Here is a 17708-nt window from a genome sequence, read left to right as displayed (position 1 = left end):
CCTCAGTTGCTGCACTTCTCCCTTGATGCTGGATGTCTGCTGGAAACCCGGGGCAATTTCCTGAACCAGTGTTTGCTCTGAGTTGGACCTGAAGGAATAGCAAACAAGCAATAGCAATTAAAGAAAAATAAAAGAGGAAAATTCTCCAAAAGCGACATCCTCTGTCTTTCTGACTGGGGTCCCCTTGGAAGATCTCTGCAAAGCTGCCGTTTGGTCCCAGCCCTTCACTTTCATCAAGCACTATAGGCTAGACCCCAGGGCCAAACGGAATGCAGCTTTTGGGAGTGCAGTGTTGGTTTCAGATTTGCATTGATGTTTGCACTGCATTCTCTGGTTGACTTCATTGTGTTCCAGAACTGAATTCACATGTAGATAATGACACCTTGTGTTTGTTTACAAATTCTTGTCAATGAATGTCTTATTTGCCAGATCTCGCATGGTTTACAAGATTGACATGATTTACACATATGTCTTATGACTTGAGGCTAACAACAACAAACACAGTTTTTTGGTTCAAAGATCTTTATTGTGTTGTTTAATAAACACAGCTTTATTTGAACCTTACTTTGGTGTCATGACACTCCCTCCTCCACTGACCTAAACTTGTCAGTCTAACCCATTTGTATGATTCGCAGAGACCACGAAGAGGACTTATAAGGGACGGGCAGGGCTACCGACAAAAAGTTGCAAAGTTAACTTTGCCCAGTGATTCTAGAAGTTTTCTTAGGAGCACTGTGTAGGCACAGTACAACCCAGATGATCACTCGAAGAAATACCTTTACAGGTAAGCAACCTGTCCACACACACACACACACACACACACACACACACACACACACACAGAGTCATCCCACCCAATTCTCCGTTTTGAATTTCCCGGCTCGCTGTCCACAAAAGACGAAGGGACATGAATGGCAAGAGCGTGAATGCAGTTGGATGATTATGTTTGTGTGTGTGTATACACAAACATAATCATCCAACTGCATTCACTTGTCAGTCTAACCCATTTGTATGGGTATACACACACACAGAGGTAAATATAACATACACATATACACAGAGTGTATATACCGTGTGTGTGTGTTAATGCAGCCTCCATCAATTTCCTGATCTGTCAATCACCCAGCCTTAACACTTGTCAAAATTCCATTTCTCATTGAGAGATTGTTCAATGCGTTCTAGAACCCATCTGTGACAATTAAGGGCTGGACCCTGCCTTTACATTCTCTATTTCAGGGTCTTTCTCTCCCTTGTAGGGCTGCGACGATGCCTGGGATGGACACAGTCAAAAGAATTGGAGGAGATTTCAAGCGCAAGGTCAAATCCAGTTTTAACAAATGCAGGGATGGGGCCAAAAAGCTGCTTCTCTGCCGAAAACGTCCAAAAGTGCTGGATGAAGATGTGGATCCCCCAGTCAGGTTTGTCCCCCCCATATTTTTTGGGGGGGAGTGGAAGGCCAGCACTAATAGCTTTTTATGGGTTTTTTAGCCTATGTTGCTGTGGTTTAGAAGAATGGAGCTATACACTACCTGACTTTCACTCCATTTGAGGCCAGATGAGTCAGATGCCATGGAGGAAGAGGTCTTTGTCTTAAGGATAGACCCAATGGAGCTATTCCTTCAAACTGGTGGGAGTCAGCTGCCATTGGGCCTATACTTAAAGAAGAATAGCAGATAGCAAGGGCCCACTCTAATGATGATGATGATGATAATGATGATGGATATCCTTTTCTTGCTGAATTACAGGCTCCCAGAATCTGATATGGAGACCCTTTCTGGAGAAAAAAATTGTGAGGAGAATTCTTTGAAGGAGCCTCCATCATCACCAATGGTAAGTGCAGCGGAAGATGAGGCGCAGGACAAACTGGAGAGTCTGGAGAATGCTTTCAAGGAGCCTCCATCATCGCCAACGGTAAGGGACAGGAAAATAAATATTTTTGATGCCTAGATAGAAGATACATAATAAGTAGATAGATGATAGATAGATAGATGATAATAGATAGATAGATATAGTTGATGATAGATTATAGATATATTCTCTCACTGCTGCCTCCAAACCCTTAGAGACATTTCCAAGAGGCGTCTCTGCGGGGAAAACGAGGCGCGTCAAATGGAGCATCTGGCCAGGTACAAAGGGGCAGCAAAGGATGCTTCCCAGTCCGGAAAGGCAGGCAATGAGGAGGGTATGCTGAACGACCCAGCAGATAACAATATTCAACACAACAATAAAAACAACAAACTTTCCTGCTGCTTTCAGAATGCAAAAACCAGAAGATCTTTTAAGGCAGCTACATCCTCAAGTAAGGGCAGAGTATTTTACTATTTTCTTATATTAGGCATAATATTCTTCATTATGTGCTCACTAATTAGGCTATGAAAAATCATATTAGAACGCTCATATTGTTGTGTGTGTGTGTGGTATCTAAATTCACAATTACCATAGAATAAATCTACTGTAACTATTGTGACATGTTTTATATATATATATATTATGTTTATGTATATGTATGTATGTATATAACAATTCTATCGCTTGTTTCCGTTTGATAGCTCCAAGATGGCTCTGTGGGCAGCGGAGATGAGCGCAGGCAACTAAGGGCTGGAGAATTCTTTTTGAGGATCCTCTCACGCCGATGGTAGGGAAGGAGCCAGGAAAATAAATAGTAAATGCTAATAGATGATAGAGAGAGAGAGAGAGAGAGAGAGAAGGTAGGTAGAGAAGAGATATTTCTCTCACTTGCCTCCAAATCCCTTATTTGATAGCATTTCCAAGATGCGTCTTTGAGCGGAAAACGAGGCGCAGACAAAGTGAGCATCTGACAGGTAACAAAGGGTCAAGCAAAGGATGCTTCCCATTCTGGAAAGGCAAGTCAAGAAGGGAGGGTATCGGAACGACCCCAGCAATACAATATTACCACACAACAATAATAATTACCCTTTCCTTCTGCATTTCGATGCCAAAACAGAAGACTTTGTTAAAGCCAGCTACATACTCAATTGGTGGGAAGAGTAATTTGCTATTTTTCTTATAGGCAATACATTATCTATTGTGCTCACTATTAGTCTATAGGAAAATATAATAGAGATGCTCTTGTGTGTAAATATTATTCTTCTTCTGGTCCTCTGCGAATCATACAAATGGGTTGTACGCGCTGCGCATGCTTTCGAACCGTAGATCACTTGGCAAGTCACTTTGCAAAATAGAAACTTTTTGGCGGTATGCTCTGCCCATCCCTTATAAAACCTGGCTTCGCGCTCTTTTCCCCAGTTCTTTTTTTTTCGCCGCGTTAGCTGCTTTGAAACTTCGCTTCAGCCATTTTGCATTATATCACTGGTTTTTTGAATTTGATCTGATTTTTTTGTCCCCCCCCCTCTCTATGGTGACCTGTTTTCCGCGTTTTTGGTTTTTCAACGCCTTGAGAGGATGTCTTGTGAGGGAAAGATGCCGCCATCGATGACCCTGCAGCTTGGAAACTGTGAGTCCCCGCCGACGGCAGCCATCTACCGGGGGGGTCTTTAAACCCGTTCCACTGTCCCCAGCGGCTCTGACCCTGCGTCAACAACTAGCGGGTTTTTTTTTCTAACAGCGACTGGATTTGTGGCACCGGTCCCGTGAAACAGCGGAGTTGTGACAGAGCGCGACTGTGGCAGGACGCCACGACTGATCCAGCGGGACCGATTCCAACCATGACGACAATGTGGCCCCGTGTTTCCGCTGAACCCAGCGCACGCAAGTTGGGCCCGCGGCTTTATACGATGAAGCCCTAGTGCCACCGACAATGTTGAACCCGTGCCTATGATGAGCCCAGGTGGTCAACCGAACAATGTGGCCCGCGGCTTACGATGAGCCCCCCAGTGCCACCCAGACAATGTGACCCGTGGCTATGAAACCCAGTGTCACCGAAAATGTGGCCCGCGGAGACGAGAGCCAAGCCACCCCGACAATTGTGACCCATGGACTATGATACCCAGTGTCACCGAAAAGGTGGCCCCGTGCCCGACGATGAGCCCAGTGCCACCGACAATGTGACCCATGGCGTTCAGAAGCCAAGTGTCACCGGCAAGGTGGCCCGTGGCTAAACGAGGACCCCCAGTGCCCCGACAATGTGGCCCGTGGCTAACGAGAGCCCAGTGCCCAAACCGACATGTGTGGCCCATGGCATGAGAACCCCAGTGCCATTGACGATGTGGCACGTGGCGATGAGGAGCCCAGCGCCACCGACAAACCCTGGAATGTCCCCCGAGAACAGACCGGGACGAGGGTCGGAGCTTGGAGTCGACGTCCCTCCAGGGAGGGACAATGACGAAGCATGACGAGTCCAGGCTGGGGGCGCCAGCAGAGGCTGCTTTTGTGGCCCCCGGCACTTTCCGACGGGCTAATGCCCCGCCACTGCAGACCGAGTCCCCCGGGCCCGTGGCTCCGCAACTGAGCCCAGTGCGAACAGAATCTATCCAGACAAAGATACGAGCTCGAAGCCCGGGTCCTCCGAGTGACAAGGCGACCCATACGGACTCGACTGCCCTCCGGATGCGGCACCAGTAGGCAGTTTGGTCGATGGTCCAGAGGCACCCAACCACCGGGCCGAGTAAACCACTTCGTGCCAACACTAGACCATGACCTGTACCCTGCCGGCGACCTAACTGCCACCGACTAACCTGTGGGTGTTTCCCCTAAAACTAAGCGGGACTGAGGGTTCAGTCCTCCACGCCGTTGTCCCCCCAAGAGGACAAGGCATCTCAACGACATCAGCTCAAAGAGGGTCTAGTTACAGGAGGGCAAGACTCCCGAGAAGATCAAGGCCCGGAAGAGGTTAAACTGAACCCTCCCGATCCGGAAGGATTTCCCCATTCAGTCAGATGTTGAAGCCTTGGTTTCGACGCAAGGGTTGTAAACACAGCCAATAGAGACCATTCAAGTCATCTGGTCAGCTCCCATAAAGGAGGATTGTCAGACGCCTCTGCTGCTTTCCCAAGAGCTCACCCCTCCTTTGGGCAGATGCCACAGTCGAGTTTGGCTCCGTCGTCCCTGGGTTCCCCTTGGATCAGACCTTTCTCTATGACAGCCAGATGGACACATACTTTGTTTCTGGCCATCGAAGGCTTGGTGTCTTTTATTGGATGTCCCAGGAAGTGTGTGGGTGCCTCCAATAATATAAACCCGCCACCCCACCGCCGCCCAAAACCGGGCGTCCCAGGGGGTCACCATGCCTCAACCCAGCAGCAGGGTTCATGTTGGATTCCCAAGCCTTTCTCCTGTCCTGACTGCAGATGGAACTGGTTAGATCATTCTGTAAGGGTATCAGAACTCCTTTATCCCAGAGTCGTGAAGTCCAAGTCCCCAATCCCACCTTGGGCTGAGGCGTTAACCCCACCACCCTCTTGGTTCAGAGCGAAACCCGCATACCGCTCCGATGCGGAGACATATTACTCGGATGCCCCCCATGACATCTATGCTGTCGGATGAGGCTTCTGCTCCGCAATCTTCCCGAAGCTCCAGCCTTTCCAATGTTGTCAGCTGGGTGGCCAATGCCCGTGAACTCCAGCTGTCCCCCTGATATGGTGGACCGGGCCAAGGAAAAACCGGTGGAGACGACTCTCTCCCTCTATTTCCTACCTACTGTCTCTGGATAATTATACAAGCACCCATGGGCAAACTCCTGCTTCCCTGACCGGGTCCTCTAAACCTAAGATGAAGTCGGGGGTGGCCCCTCCAATACCCCGCCACCCCTCCAAACCGTTTTTTAAGCCCTTTCCACCGATAAGGCCCCAGCACTTCAGAGCCCAATGCCCCGGCTTCAGCTCCCTTCGGAGCTTGCTGTTTTCTGCCTCTGCACTCAGACCCGAATCCGATCACATTAAGGCGCCATGAGATATGGCGCGACAGTGACCGAATGAGGCGGCGTGAAGGAATCCATGTATGTTCTCCAGCCGTCCGAACACCCTCAAAGAAGCACCGAGGGGCAACTGTAGGGCCGAAGGCAGAGGTCGTTGCCAATAAACGCCCTTTAAAAGCGACAGGACAAACCCCAAGGCGAGCGCTGGTTTTTTGTACGATCTTACCTCTTCACCTGGGCCGTCACCGGGCCCTTGCTCGGGACCGAGGAGGATGCAACCGACAGGAATCCGACCAGGCTAGAAGAGTCCGCAGGCTTTCGCTGTGTGCGTCATCCTGCCTGTCCTCCACCCTCCCGGGTAGACGTAAGGCCTTCCCTATAGAGACATGAGCCTCCGTCACACCCCCCCGCCCCCAGACTTTGGGGTCTAGAGACATAGTCTGCTGGGTTTTTCCCTCTTGAATGCCCAAGAGTTTTTCCACCAACCGTAAGGCAGCCGTTTCCACGCCCCTCAACGCCCATTCCCTCGAACAAAGTCGCGTTCGTGGATCTCACAGCGCTTTTCACCTAGGGAGGCTGATGGGCCCGTTTGTTTCTTCCCCAGAGGGCTTGCCTGGATCAAATCAAAAGGTGGAATTTACTCTATGCCTCTTGGGAACCCCCTGCCCTCCACCCACCTTGCCCCTAAGGTCCTGGGTCCGCGACCATCACGTTATAAGTCGCGTGTTTCTTTCAGGTGGGGATCTCTGAAGAGAGGCACCAGAGACCCCTCGCCCTTGCCATCAAGTTTTCGACATGTACGTGTTACAAGGTCCCTTTGTTCGGTCCCCTTCCAACGGATCAAAGGTTGTTTCAAAATTGGTCTCATAGGACACCTTCACCTTCTTTTGCGCCCGAAGATTGCGGAACGCGCCTTCCCCCCCAGTCTGTTTCCTTCCTTTGTGCCTGCTCAGGTCCTGCCTGCACACAGACGGGTGGGGCGAACAGTTTTGTCAGTGTCCCTGGGACATTGGTTTCCACAGTTTTTGTCATTCCCGTGAGCGCGGCTTCGGCCTCTCACCGCCCGCAAGCCATGGGTTTCTGTCGTGTGCGTCACAATGGAGGACCAGCCTTCCAATGTGGCTCACCATTTCAAGGGCCCAGTCACTATCCCTTCGGGGAACTGCACGACAGCAATGTCGATGTCGGCCGTTCCCTTTGTTGTTTCGCCACCCAGCCCCAACTAGCAATTGGTCCCCCAGGGGAACTATCTCCCTGCATCAGCGCTCCCGAGAGGCTTTTTAATCGAGGATGACGTGTAAGCGTTCAATCCAGCCTCTCAAGGGGCCAGCCTAGCTGTTGCAGTCGTAACACTGTGTACTACCTGAACAACAGGGTACACCAATCCCAAACCTTCCTGGACCCTAGGATCAGACAACTACTCGGCGGCACAACCTTCCCCGAGATCCACCTGCAAGAAGGAAGCGAGTGGCCGACACTCACCGGGTCTCCTACTTCCCTGCAGCGAGGCTCATGCAGATGGTCAGCAATTCTGCTTCAGTGGGAATCCCTAATCAACCTAGCGACCACTCGCAACACCACTGTCCCAGTTTCTGCCCCGGGCCGCAGCGAAACTCCCTCAGAGGCGCGTTCGGCTTCGCCGGTTAAGAGGGCTGCTCCATGCTTTCCTCCATCTGCTTGTCACCAGGTGGTGTTCCGAGAGGACGCGGGCCACCTAATGACCTGATCATTCCTGTGTGCTTAAAGCTTGTGTTACTACTGTTTGCTCACCTCTCCAGAAAGACCTGCCTCCCCTTGGTCCTCGTCCCGACCTCATGGCGGAGTGCCAGTTTGACACCCAGACCTGGGAACTCTGTTGGTACTTTGGCTTCCTCCTAGTACTTCCTTGTACGGACGTGTTGCTGCCAGTAACCAAAAAGCCCTTCTCCTCCTAACGAAACCTATTTGCTTCTCAGAGAGAGAGAAGTCCTTGCGCTTCCACGAACATCTTTCATTGTTCCTCTTGGAGAACGACCCGTTCTGTCCCGGTGACAACTCCGTTGTGTGCGATGCTGGATGGCGCTTTGGATATGGACATTGCCTCTCCATTACGGCTACCTTTTTGCCACTTGTTTTTCCATCTGATGTAACCTTCTTTCAGGAACTCTCCTAGGATTTCCTGAATTGGGACACCGTTCCTTCCCGGTCTTCCAGACTTGGAACTAGACACTGTTAGTCCTGCCTTCGATCCAAGCCCGGTGACCCGTGGCCGCAACATTGTAATTTTTGATTGAAGACTGCTTCCTTGTTGGTTCTCACTTTTGCCTGCCGTGTGCAACTCTGTGCCTTGTGAGGACCATCCCGCCTTGGTTCTATAGGTAGTGTCCCCTTAACCATCTCTGGAATGTTCTGGCCTGTAAGTGCCAAGACACTGCCTACATATCCTGGCCTCGTAATGACCTCTGATGTCCGGACCAGTTTTGCAACTCCTTGGACATGTGTGGCTTTAGCCTGCACTCGGACGAAACTGCGTTTGACCGTTCCGGGAGACCTTTCAAGCTACTCTGCCGGAAAGGAATGAGCCTGTTGATGTGCACGGGGTGTCAATGGTGGCCGGTACCATCCATCTCTGCTATGAACTGTTGGGCAGACCCTTTCTGGCCAGGTTTCGCCCATGTCACTAGGGTAACGCATCCTCCATGCCTTGAGTGGGGTCTCCCCTTTGGAGATGTTTGAGACTGCTGTTAGTCATCCTTGACTCTCTCAAGTGCCATAGCGGCACAGACCTACGGATGCAGTCGTTGAGGCAGTGTCATTCAGGTCACCTGATTGTACGCTCCTGTGTTTTCCTCGGCATATGGCATTTCATTTTGGTTCACAGAAATTGTTTTTTGGCAAACGGCTTGTTACACATTCGATGGTTCATGCTGATTTTTTTTAGAGGTCTTTTGCTTGACTGATGTTCTATGGGCCTTCGTTTGCACAGGTTAATGCTTTTGAGGTACCAAATATGACTGACTCAGCTTCTTGTTCAAAAAATTTATTGGTAAAAACAACACACTATGGTAACCTTGCTTGGGTTCATGACCTCCCTCCGCCATTAACCTAAGCTTGGTCAGTCCAACCCATTGTATGATTTTGGGAACACGAAGAAGAAGGACAGTTGCTTACCTGTAACAGATTTCTTCGAGTGGTCATCTGGCGAATACTACAACCCCCGTCCTCCCCTCGTGTCCTGCTCTTCAGTGCTCATTTTTCATGTCGCTTACGTCGGCAATTGTGGAACTGGGAAGAGCGGGAAGCCAGGGGCTTTATAAGGGATGGGCGGCTAGCCAAAAGTTTCTATTTGTTCAAAGTGACTTTTGCCCGTGATTCTGAGGTTTTTCTGAAGAGCAACTGGCAGGCAGTACAACCATTTGTATGTTTGCAGATGACCACTCGAGAAATACTGTTACGTAGCAACCTGTCCATTTAGATATATATATAGAATATTAATAATAATATATTTTTCGAATTCCACTTCCATAGAATATCTACTAATCTGATTGTGACTATAGTTATATATTATGTTGTGTGGTGTTTTGTTGTTTGTATGTATGATATTATATTTATTATATATATATTTCTCTCGTTGTTTTCCCCTCTGATGCTTTCAGAGGCGACTGTGCAGCGGGAGATGGCGCAGACAACCTGAGGTCGAGAATTCCTTTTGAGGAGCCTCCATCATCATCGCCAACGTAAGGGAAGGAGCCAGAAATAAATATTTTAGATGCCAATAGATGATAGATAAGAGATAGATAGATAGAGAGAAATAGAAGATAGATAGAGATATATCTCTCACCTTGCTTCCCCCTCCAATCCACGTTGATAAGCATTTTCCAAGATGGCGTCTCTGCGAGGAAAACGAGGCGCAGGACAAAGGGACATCTGGCCAGTAACAAAGGGGCAAGCAAAGATGCTTCCCAGTCCGGAAAGGCAGGCAAGGAAGGGAGGGTGTGCTGGAACTGACCCAGCAGATAACAATATTACCAACAAACAACAATAATAATTACACCTTTCCTGCTGCATTTTCAAATCAAAACAGAAGGACCTTTGTAAAGCAGCTACATCCTCCATGGTAAGGGAAGAGTAATTTGTCTATTTTCTTATATTAGGCAATATAATTCTTCGATTATTTGTGCTCCAACTATTAGGCTATAGGAAAATACATATTAGACTCATTGTGTGTTGGTGTGTGTGTGTGTGTGTGTTTTTTTTATTCTAAATTCCAACTTACATATAGAATAAAATCTTATTAAATCTATTTGTGACTATGTTTTATATTGTTTTAATTAATATATTATATGATTTATTTTTATTGTGTTGTGTTTTCTTCCTTGGTTTATTGATAGCATGTCCCAAGATGGCGTTTGTGCAGCGGAATTAGGCGCAGGACAAACTGGAGTGTCTGAGAAATTCTTTTTGGTAGCCTCCATCATCGCTTACGGTAGGGAAGGGAGCCAGAAATAAATATATTTAATGCCTAGATAGAAAATAAATAGTAGAGACGCTCATTGTGTGTGATGTAAGAATATATATTATATTCCTAAAATTCCACACGTACCATAGAATAAACTACTGTAAATCTATTGGGACTAATGCAAAAGACACACACACACACACAATATATGCCTAGTTGAGTAGTCGCTCTAGGAATCTCTAGGTCCTCCATTGGCAACTCTGGGGTGTACATACAACAAACACTGGCTATAGGTTGCGGGGAGGAGTTACAGAATTGCGCCAGTTGAGGATTGTTTCTAGGAATTCTAGGTTCCCTCCAGTGCAACTCGTGGTCACATCTGACGACACGGCCTGGAGAGCACAAAGGCCCTAGTAGATTAGTCTCTCGAGGAAAAGCTTCTATGTGCCTTTCGTGTGACGTTTCGTTTAAAGTGACCAGCGATGTTGCACTGGAAGAGCTAGGTTATTCCTAGAGAGAAAGGTAATTAATCAATCTGAGTGGAATAATCAAAGCCCACAATATCAAAGCCACAACAAAGGGATGAGTGGGTCTGTGGGTGTGTGTGTGTAAGGCTAATATAAGATAAAAATAGCCCTTAAAATCTATCCTGCTTTCTCCTAAGAGATTTTACTAGGTGAAACATTGAACCTTTGATAATAGGAAAATTCAACGAAAAGGGTAATGACACACCCAAAGAAATATCCGTTAAAGGTTCCGTTTGGAACCTAAACCCAGCAATGCCATATTTGCAGAAGCATTGCTGGAGTGTCAAGTCCTGGGGTGTTTGGGGCGTTGTCGTTTCCATTGTTAATTATTGTATGTTGTTGTTATGGTCTGAAGGCCCACATCTCATAGACTTTTTTCCATTCTCCATGTCAACCTTCAAATTCCTAGAAGAGCGTCGCTTGAGGAGCGCTTTTCTCAAACGCTTTGCTGCTTTTGATGAGACACTGCGCATCTTCATCAGTAAGGAAACTCCCACCGTTTTCCTGACTGCTATCTCACAGACAGTGAATGACAATTCCTTAATTTTTTCTGTCCGTCCCGCGTAGGGAATGCCAGTTCTGCATCGCATTTGCCAGGGTTGCCAGACTATGACCTTTGGGTGGACGACAGAAATGGCAAACAGTTTGGCGCGAATCACTTGCGTCTCATAAGGAACAATTAAGGTCGAGACTTGATGACAAGTAAGTAGATTCCACGCCCCCTGATGGTCCGGCGAGGATTGTACTTTCCTTTTTATTTTCCTTTGCAGATTGTCAACCTGATGTAACCTTATTTCTTTCTTCCTCTTAATTGCAACCTGACATTGCGTTCCATATTTTTTCTACTCCGATAACGCTTAGCTGTTCAGGAGTCGACAACAGGTGAAGAGGGGTTTCCCTGTGACCCTCTCTGCGAAGACAAATTTCATCTTGCGTCTTTGTGGGTCAATCCTTTGGATGTGTTTCCTGTTACTAAGGCCGGTCTTTCTTTGTGTCTCTTCGGCCAAGGCATATAGGCAATTGGGGCCATATAAATAATAAAAAAACATAAGAAATACGTGATTGGCTAATTACTGTTTCACACATGCTCACGCTTTCTCTTGTCGAGTCCGAAACATAATGAGGTGGAGACCACTCATATCTCAAGATTGTAACACTTGGTCCTCCATATTCTAGTGTTAGAGCACAGGACCCTATGAATATGGGAAAATATGCAATATAAAAAACTATGAGGACACTCTCTAAGAATCTCTGTCTCCACTCAACTCTGTGGTCAACGTCTGACGACCAAAGGCCTAGTAAGTATCCTCTTAGGATCTCTAGGTCTTTCAGTGTAACTTTAGTTAAAGTTGACCATGAGTTTTTGCTGGAGGAGCTCAAAGGCCTATAGAGATGTTCCTCTCTAGGAAATCCCTAGGTCCTTTTGTTAAACTTTTAGTTAAAGTTTAGCACAGATATGTTGGAGGACTACAAAGGCCTAGTAGAGTTTCTTCTCTAGAATCTTCTAGGTCTTTAGTTGTCAACTTTTAGTTAAGTTGACATAGGTTGTGCTGGGACCTAGATATTCCTGGCCCCTTGGTCTTGTTGCAATTAACCATGGCTTCCTCTCTCTTTTTCGTCTTCTTCGAGGAATCTTGAGATCTTAGCGTGCTAATGGGAGGCTGGACTTGTGCGGATGGACGGATGACATTTTACACATGTAAGCATCTCTAGCCACATCCCTTTGTATCTTTTCGCATTGATTCCCCTCCCTCTAAGGAAGTGCCCATTCCGTCGGAGGATATTGGTCGCAAAAGAGGGACTGTTTGGGCACGAAGCGCGAAATGAAGCCCGTACAGCAGGCTAATAATTCCTTCATTCACTTTTGTAAGTATGCTGTTTTTAATGCTACATGTATCCTAGAGTCCCGCACAAGCCACCTTCCCGTCTTAATCTGTAGTCGCTCATTGGCACGCTTCTGGACTCTTAGAGCATGCATCATTTAAAACCATACCTCCAAATGACCTGAGCAGCTTTATTTTTTGGCCTGTTGATGGGCCAGAATGCCTGAGTCTCTTCTATCTCTTTTTTCCCCTGCATGCCAAGCCCCCGTTAAGGCTCTCCATGGATCCCATTGCCTCTGGGGCAGACTCGAGAAGTGGCAGAGCACCAGCAGGCATTGTCCATTGTTTATTCCTCGGAGAGGCACCTCTCTAGTTCAGTCCTCCCTTCCAACCCCCTGTCCTCCTCGGTGGCCTCTTCTTCTCGCCCCTTGGGCCCCCCACAAGTTTCCCAGCCCCCTTCCCGGCGGGGCACCTTCCCGCTCCCTCACACGCCCCCTCCTTTCTACCCTCCTAGCCCTGCGCATCCTTCACCTCCTTCCTTGCCTTCCTTCCTTCCTTCCTTCGTCTTCTTCTTCTTCTTCTTCTTTCTTTCCCCCTCTCTCCTTTCTTTCCCTTCCTTCCTTTCTTCTGCCTTCCTTCCTCTTCCTTTTTCTTTCTTCTCCCTCTTTCTTCCTCCTCCTCCTTTCCTTCCTTCCTCCTTCCTTTTTTCTTTCCTCTCTTTTTTAAACTCTCTCTTATGCCCCACCAGATAGATAGATTATTTGGAATAGATAGATATGATAGACGACGACACAGACAGACAGGAAATATTTGGGATATCTATAAGATTTTTGGAATAGATAGATATATAGATAGTCGATATGATTATCTGACAGACAGACAGACGACAGACAGACAGATGGTAGCAATATTTGGATGGATAGATAGAGACATATTTAGATATTGTAATAGATATATCTAGTGATAGATATACAACCAGACAGGACAGAGCTAGCGACAATGATTTTTGGATGTATAGATCATAGCAGATTATTTGGAATAGTATAGTAGTAGTAGTTAGATAGATAGATAGAAGTAGATAGATAGACGAAGCAATATTTTGGATGATCATGACAGATATTTTGTAGATATATTGATATTGATAGATTTTTAGACAGCCAGGCAGATCGAAGCAATTTTGATGGATAGATTCATAGACAGATTTTTTATTTGTGATAGATGATAGTATGTATTGTATGTATGACAGACAGACGCAGACAGTCAGAGTGACAATATTTGGATGGATAATAAGATAGATATTTGGAATAGATAGTATATAGTAGAATAGATAGTTTGCCCAGACATGACATACATGAGCTAGAGAGCTAATATTTTGGATGGATAATCATAGACAGATATTTGGAAGAGTGATAGTAGTAGATTAGATAGATAGACAACATTGACAGACAGACAGAGTAGCGAGCATATTTTTGTATGGATATCATGACATATTTGGAAGAATAGTAGTTATTTGTAGATATAGATAGATCAGACAGACAGACAGATAGTTAAGAGCTAGTGATGATAATATTGTGATGTTGATTTATGATTTCATATCAGATATTTGAAGAGATATGTATGTCTATTTCTAATAGATAGATCAGACAGACAGACAGATTTTGCCTTCATTCTCTAATTGCGAGCAATATTTGGATGATAGATCATAGACAGATATTTGGAAATTGATGATATGTAGTTAGTGATATAGTCGATCTATGACAGACAAGACAGAGCTAGCTTTGAGCTTATATATTGGATGGTATAGATCTAAGACAGATATTTTGGATAATTTAGCTTTTAGCTAATGCTGTGTTAGACTGCTGTTAAGACAGAGCTAGCGAGCAATATTTGGATGGTAGATCATCTAGATTTTGGAAGAGATAGCTAGCTAGCTAGACTAGCTAGATAGACAGACAGACAACCAGACACACAGACAGACAGACAGACAGACAGACAGACAAAGCGAGGCAATTTTGGATGGATCATAGACCCGATATTTGGAAGGATAGATATAATAGATAGATAGATAGATAATAGCTGATTAGATAGATGACAGACAGATTGATCAAATAATTTGGATGGATTAGATATTTGAGACGCGACAAGACAGGCAAAGAATGATGATATACGCATAATTAGATCAAGGAGAGAGAGAGGGAGACAGACAGATAGATATTTGGAAGGATAGAGGAGGGAGGGAGAGGAATGAGAGAAATGGAGAGAGCTAGCGATTGGATGGATTTGGCCCAGAGAAAGGGCTTTGGATCAGTGTGGGGCGGAGCTTGGTCCACTCCGCAACCCCCTGCTCCCCCTGCGCCTTACTGCGGGGCGCGCAAGGGCCGGTGCGGGCGTAGGGAGGTGGGGTCCGGCAATGATGGGAGCGGGGGAAGGTGCCCCGCGTCCATGAAGGGGGCTGGTTGCCCTTTCGGGGCGCCCCCAAGGGTGGCCGAGAGAGAGGCCACAGAGAGGACGGGGGTTTGGAAGGGAGGACTGACTCAAGAGGACTGACCAGAGACTGGTGCCCTCCGCCGAGGGATAAAGCGTGGACATGCTGCTGGTGCTCTGCCCACTTCTCGGGGTCTGCTTCCGGATGGCCCAGCCACTCGCGGGCTCCTTCTCTGGGTCTCCGGTTTGCGAAAAACAGCGCCAAAGAACCATGCGAAAGACCTCATGGTAAATATGTATACATTTTGATTAATTAAATTATTAGCCTGTTTTTTCATATGGCTTAATTTCTGGTCTCTGTTTGCTAGCCTTGTTTTTTTATTGGAATATATATATGTGCATAAAAAAATAAAAAGGTTGTGTTACAATATTTTTATAAGTGTAGATAATATAAATTAAAATCTAAATACATATAAATAACTAATGTTTAGGCTCCCTATATCCTCTCCGAAGATTTTTCCCGTCTGTTAATTCTATAGCACACACCACACACACCTTTCTCTTTGTGTGTTTACTACTATTTTCTGTGGGGGAATAATCTTTGCCCCCTATTTTACTCTCTTGATCTCTTTGTGCGTTGTTTCTCCCCATTTTGTGGTACGCTTTCTTATTCTTGTATTCTTATTCTCTTGATGTTAATGATATTAGCGGAACCTTGGCCAACAGTCCCCTTGGATCAGCCTGAGGCTATGAGTGTTACGCAGCCCTAAAAAAGCCAATGCCGATCCTAGGCCTTCATCCATAGATTCCTGGAGAAAACACTTCTCTAGGCATTCGTAGGTCCCTCCAGTATGGCTCTAGCAGCAACCCCTGCAGAATGATTACGCATATAATGGCATTGGAGAACTTAAGAACTTCTTCTCTAGGCATTTGTTAGGTTTGTCCAGCATGGCTTCTATGAATCCCCTATGGCGATGTTGACCATAGAGTTTGCCTTGGAGGACCTAGAGAGTCCGAGAGAGAACACTCGTTATTAGGCAATTTATAGCGCCTCCAGTCAGTTCTGTGGTCAGGGATAATGGCAGATGGCTGACCAAGAGTGCACGGGAGGACTTAGAGATTCCTAGAGCAGTGTCCTCTCAGACAAAAACATGGCATTTTTCTTTTTGCGGTGTTTCCCATATCAGCGGCGGGGATCTTGTGGCCCCTAACACTAGCAAATATGGAGAGACAGTGCATATTGCAGAAGGCAGAACTGAGGACTACTTTAGGCGCCTGCCAATGTTAAATCCCAATCTTAAAAATGTTTGCAAAGGCTCATATTCCAAAACATGTGGAAAGAATGGACAAGATAACCGAGAAAAGCAGCAAGAGTGAGTCCGCTTATGTAATCCTGGAACGATCTTGATTGTTGGTGGTTTCTTTTCAGGATACCCAATTCTTTACTCCTTACTCGTCCGAACCCGACCCAGCCCATTTTCTTGGTGTCTGCAACGGAAGCCACAGCCCGCCAAGACAGAAGTGCCCTGCCCAAGTTGGACATCATGTTTCATGAAACTCCAAGACAGCCGCAGTAACCATCCTCAACATCCTCCTTTGCGTCGGGAGAGCACCGCCTCAAGTCCTGCCTTCCGGCCTTCCCCAACGGGCCGCACAACGTCTACTACCCCTCCTGCTTTTGAAACGAAGCCAAGGTGCAGACTATCGTCCCGGCAGTGCGTCAACATTGTTTTGCAACGCACGCCGCGTTCAGTACAAGGAGTTGCGCAAGCGGCTGCCGGCTGACAAAACCATCTTCGGGACGGTGCGGTGGGACCCGGCCTACAGCCGCAGGCCACGACCGACAGAATCGCTTTTGGCTTCGACATGGGCTATGAGAAGACCGAATTGCGAACAGCGCCGGGGGGGAACCAGTACAAGCCGTGGAGCGAAAGCGCGGTCACCTGGTCAGGCGTGTTTGTTGGAGTGAACGTCGAGGAAGGCGGGGGGTTTCGAAGACTGGTTGGCGGCGGAGTTGCTCAAGGTGGTAGAAGTCCTATGCTTCCGCTCCTCTTGCGGCTCACTACTAAGGCTCCGCCTCCCCATCCAAGGATGACCGGGGGGGTTTTTTTTGCATTCCCATTTGCGCCGCCAACTCTTCCCTATGGGTTCGGCGGTTTGGACATGCGCCCACGCTGGGAGCCGCTGCCAGCAAATACGGACTTGACTTGAACAGGGGGAAAAGGAACTGTGGGGCCCCCTCCCCATCCAGGTCTGGCAGTGCGGATTCTTTGCAACTACTGCATGAGCGAAGGAGCCCAAGCAAACAACAGACAGGCCCTGCAGCCGAAGCAACACAACCGAGACGCGTTTGGCCGATTCAGTATTTCATCTCCATGTCCTTCTACGTTCCTGCACAACCTCGTCCCTCAACTGTCACCACAGATTGTGCATGCGTTATGTGGCTTATTGGGGGGGTGTGGGGGGAGGGGGGACACAGCGCGTGTAAGTATCGCTCCTTAATTCTCTGCCGTCTATTATGTGCTATGTGCTCGTAGCTTGGCTAACATCGCGCATACAAAACGCTGTCTAAAAGAAAACTGTGTGTATCTGGTGGACAGTTATCTGTGCAGTGATTTTTGCATGTATGGTTAACGGGGTCCCTGTTCTAAAGAGGCAGGTCA

General features: G+C 47.2%; 1 protein-coding gene across 1 annotated transcript in view; it reads right to left on the bottom strand.

Moving 5' to 3' along the window:
• LOC121934152 (tubulin polymerization promoting protein) overlaps positions 1–17708 on the bottom strand; it is a 127500-nt gene continuing 109792 nt past the window's right edge. Inside the window, exon 5 of the transcript XR_006104579.1 lies at positions 1–88. The gene's annotated coding sequence lies outside the window, so the exon portion shown is untranslated. The remainder of the gene's footprint in view (positions 89–17708) is intronic.

Source organism: Sceloporus undulatus, chromosome 6 (assembly GCF_019175285.1).
Source record: "Sceloporus undulatus isolate JIND9_A2432 ecotype Alabama chromosome 6, SceUnd_v1.1, whole genome shotgun sequence".
NCBI lineage: Eukaryota > Metazoa > Chordata > Lepidosauria > Squamata > Phrynosomatidae > Sceloporus > Sceloporus undulatus.
This window is presented reverse-complemented; position numbering and strand designations above follow the sequence as displayed.